The 4,658-nt window shown below is 50.8% G+C and overlaps 1 protein-coding gene across 3 annotated transcripts in view; it reads left to right on the forward strand.

The window, feature by feature from the left end:
- The window catches only part of PKNOX2 (PBX/knotted 1 homeobox 2), a 301,299-nt gene that overhangs the window by 193,433 nt on the left and 103,208 nt on the right, over positions 1–4,658 (forward strand). For all 3 annotated transcript variants that reach the window (XM_010829459.1, XM_010829458.1, XM_010829460.1), the window contains exon 3: positions 1,644–1,748. The gene's annotated coding sequence lies outside the window, so the exon portion shown is untranslated. The remainder of the gene's footprint in view (positions 1–1,643; positions 1,749–4,658) is intronic.

Consider the following 4,658-nt stretch of genomic DNA (forward strand, 5'->3'; position numbering starts at 1 on the left):
AAGCTGGCTTAAAACTCAGCATTCAAAAAAACTAAGATCATGGCATCTGGTCCCATCATTTCATGGGAAATAGATGGGGAAACAGTGACAGACTTTATTTTCTTGGGCTCCAAAATCACCACAGATGGTGACTGCAGCCATGAAATCAAAAGACCCTTGCTCCTTGGAAGAAAAACTATGACCAACCTAGACAGCACATTAAAAAGCAGAGACATTACTTTGCTGACAAAGGTCCATCTAGTCAAAGCTATGGTTTCTCTAGTAGTCACATATGGATGTGAGACTTGGACCATAAAGAAAGCTGAGTGCCGAATAATTGATGCTTTTGAACTGCGGTGTTGGAGAAGACTCTTGAGAGCCCCTTGGACTGCAAGGAGATCCAACCAGTCAATCCTAAAGGAAATCAGTCCTGAATATTCATTGAAAGGACAGATGCTGAAGCCGAAGCTTCAATACTTTGGCCACCTGATGCAAATAACTGACTCATTGGAAAAGACCCTGATGCTGGGAAAGATTGAGGGCAGGGGGAGAAGGGGACAACAGAGGATGGGATGATTGGATGGCATCACTGACTTAATGGACATGAGTTTGAGCAAGCTCCAGGAGTTGGACAGGCGATAGACAGGGAGGCCTGGCGTGCTGCAGTCCATGGGGTCACAAAGAGTCGGACATGACTGAGCGACTGAACTGAACTGAATCTAATTATGGTCTTCCCTGGTGGCTCAGATGGTAAAGAGTCCTTCTACAATGCAGGAGACCCTGGGTCAGGAGGATCCCCTGGAGGAGTGCATGGCAACCCACTCCCATATCCTTGCCTAGAGAATTCCATGGACAGAGAAGCCTGGTGGGCTACAGTCCATAGGGTCACATGGAAAAGACTGATGCTGGGAAAGATTGAGGGCAGGAGGAGAAGGGGGAAGCACAGGATGAGATGGTTGGATGGCATCACCGACTCAACGGACATGAGTTTGAGCAAACTCTGGGAAATGGTGAAGGACAGGGAAGTCTGGCATGCTTCAGTCCATGGGGTCGCAAAGAGCTGGACACTACTGAGTGACTGAACACCAACAAATCTAATAATAAATAAATAGTCATGCAGCTGAAGCCCCCTTTAGGTCAAGGCTGTTCTTCACTGCTTTGGGTCCTTTGCCCTCCAGACTCTTCCTTCCTGCTGCCGACCAGTGCCCTCCTCCCACCCACCAGTGTTCAGACCCCCAGATGAAGCCTGTCTGCTGGGAAAGCGTCTGAAACTCCTGCACACATCTGAGCAGGTGGCAACTGCCACTCTTTCTCTGAGTTCCCTACAGTTTAAAGCAAGAAACCGGCTGTGCTTCCCCAGGCTTCACAAATCACTCAGTGACCTGACCACACTTGGGGCAGAGGGGCTGTCTGGTTCCAGGAGACCAGATGGGCAACCACAGGCCATTTCCTGCTGAGAGAAGGGCTGGGCTCTAACACGGCTCGGTGGGTCTGAACACCCAACGAGGAGAGGGGCTTGAATGATCGTGTAGTAGGAGGTCTGCAGAGCACACAGAGTGTATCCTTCACCACCAGCCTGGGAGGAGGGGGAGCAGAGTGGGGTCCCCCTTTATCCCTGCACCTCTAGCCTTCCCTTCTGAGTGCTGCTCTGCCCTTTCTCACAGGTGCGCTGGTTCTGGTCAACAGGAAGGATTGCTGGCCCAGCTGGAAGTGAGGAGAGGACTGAGTGCCCTGAGGGCCATCCTAGAGGCCGCCGGGATCACCGAACAGTAAGAAACGTTCTCCATCCTTCAACCCGTGGTTAAACCCTCCAGGCTTCCCTGGTGACTCAGATGGTAAAGAATCCGACTGCAGTGCAGGACACCCAGGTTTAATCCCTGGGTTGGGAAGATCCCCTGGAGAAGGGAATGGCAGCCCACTCCAGTATTCTTGCTTGGAGAATCCCATGGATGGAGGAGTCTGATGGGCTACGGACCATGGACTAGCAAAGAATTAGACACAACTGAGTGACTAGTACTTAGCAAACCCTCCAGGCAGATTGTCTTTTCTTCTGACAACCTTGAGAAGCAGCCCATAACGTTAGCTGACACTTACTGCACATGACCTCAGAACACGCAAACCCGTTCTGTTTCTCCTTGGCCCCTGGAGGATGGGGTGAGAGCTATGCCTAGTCCCTGCCTACCTCTATTTCGCTCTGCATATTCCATGAACAAGAAACTCTTGTTGCTATGTAGGGATGGGCTGTTGCTCACACCCATGACGGTAACACTTGTCCAGCCCTCTGGAGCAAGCCTTGTCTCCAGGAGTGTTTGTGAAAAACTCAGTTCCTGGACCTCACACCAGAGATCCCAAATTGTGAGTCTAGGTTTAGACTGAGAATCTGCACCCTGCCCCCAGTGTTTCTGATGAACACAGAGGAAACTGCATCGAAGATGTGTGTGATGAACTATGAGAACTAGTTCCTTAGAGAGTATAAAGCAGAGAATCTCACTTAATCCTCTTATCAGATAGGGTTCTTAAAATCGCCTTAAGTAACCTGATGATCTCACAGACCTAAGTAGCAGCGTAGGCAGGGGTTTAGAAATCCAGTTGTCCAAAACAAGTCTTTCTTCTTTCCAGTATGCCATGATAAGGGCTGGATCTGTTATGGTGAGATGGGCTCCACCCCCTCCCCACCCCAAATCTACAGGACCCTGCTGGGGTGTTTGTAAGTTTCCCTGATGTGTTAGGGCCACCATGATCTTCTAGTTTCCCAGTCTTTGTGACCCAATATGTGCTCAGTACTCAGTCGTGTCAAACTCTTTGCAACCCCATGGACTGTGGCCCGCCAGGCTCCTCTGTCCATAGGATTTCTCAGGCAAGAATACTGGAATGGGTTGCCATTTCCTTCTTCAGAGGATCTTCCTGACCCAGGGATTGAATCCCCGTCTCTTGAGTCTCCTGCATTGGCAGGCAGATTCTTTACTAGTCCCACCTGGGATCCAGTCTTTGTTTGGGGGGCAGTAATCATTGCCAGATTCCTCACAAAACCTTGTTTCCCTCAAGAGAAGAAGAAGGAGAGAGGCAGGTAATTAGAAATGTCATGTATATTGAAGAGGACCACACACACACACACACACACACACACACACACACTGACCACTGAACCATCTTGCCAAGGGAGCTCCAGTCTGTTCTGTGTTCTGGGACTCAATACAGTTGACACCGTTGCTTGGGTGGGTGTAGTCGGCAAGGACAATTTTTGCAGCTAATGCTGGAAGTGTGGCAATCAGGGAGCCGCCAGCTGTCTCACTTAAATTCTTAGCTCTCTCGCTCTCTTTTTTTAAAATCATTTTGCTTACATAATCCACCCCCTTTTTATTTTCTAATTCTCTCCTTGCAAAGCTGGCACCAGAGGGGAAGGGCTGGGGTGGAGGGGGTAGCAATTACACATCAGTTTGGGGAGCATTTACATTTTGCAATTACAATTTAAAAATAAGCCTCGTTAATGATCTCCACGTGTCAACGACAACCCCTAACTGACATACATTCTCTTGTGGGCCTGCCTGCGTGCCTCCTGCTGAAGTCAGAGGCTCCATGGGGGCGGAGGCGCCTGGGGAGACGTGGGGGAGCCGACAGCATCTGGGGGTGGGATCAAGGGCAATGAGGTGCCCTGGCGGTTGGAGGAGGGCAGGTATGGAGCTAAGCACTAAAAACCAAGGGTCCAGGCTTCCAGCTTCTCTTCTCCACTCTGTGTTCATGCTCCATCCCAGTGCACCTCCTTCCAGACATCTCAGAAGCAATGCAGGGCTCGGGGCTGGGAGAAAGGGAACCCCAACTCCTGTTCTCCTCCGAGGTGGGAACTTTCAGGGTCCTACTGGGCCAGTTGAGCCAGCCATTATGCCTGGGTGTCCATGGATTGGGCAGGGGGCCTGAGTCCATACACAGGATTCAGGAGGTGAGAAAGGTTAGTTTATCCCAGTTTGGGAAAGACACTCCTCCTAGCAATGAGTGACCACACATTGATTGATGCCCTCTGATTCCTTGAGCAGGGACTTTGGATCAAAGCAGCCCAGCTTCAGATTCCAGCTCTGTCATTTGCTGGCTGCGGGATTTGGGGCAAGTTACATGACTTAGGTTTTCTAACTATCACTGTCTTGATGGACTGGGACAACCGCATTTACCTTGCAGGGCTTGTGTGAGGATGAAATGCCGGAACTACTGTAGGGCACCTCATGCACATCTGGCACACGATGGATGCTCCCAGCCCTTCCCCAATGTGTCCCCTCCTGCCCACATCGAAGCTGCTTCTTTCCAGCTTCTGTGGACACTAAGGAAGTGTGTTCCTGTCTGATTTCCCCTGGTCTTCCCCAAAGTCAAGCCACCTTCTCCATGAGCAGCTCCTGAAGTGGACCCCAGCCCCACACACCACACCCCCCACCGTCTCCCTATGGGCTCCTCTGCAGGGCCCTGGCATCAGGCCGCTACTCCAGCTTCAGCATCTCTTGGCTTCTTTCCTGCCTCTGGTTGATAACAAGCCCAACTCCCCCTCTTCTGGGCACTAATTCAATACAGTGACCTTCCATCACGCCCCACGTATGTTCTTTATCTGTGAATGTGAAACGCGGATGGGAGCTCTGTGAGATGCCTTTTAGCCTCGGCATCTGTAATTCTCAGATTTCCCTTCCCGACTTGATTTC

The sequence above is a fragment of the Bison bison genome, unplaced genomic scaffold (genome assembly GCF_000754665.1).
Source record: "Bison bison bison isolate TAMUID 2011002044 unplaced genomic scaffold, Bison_UMD1.0 scf7180017864506, whole genome shotgun sequence".
NCBI classification, from domain to species: Eukaryota; Metazoa; Chordata; class Mammalia; order Artiodactyla; family Bovidae; genus Bison; species Bison bison.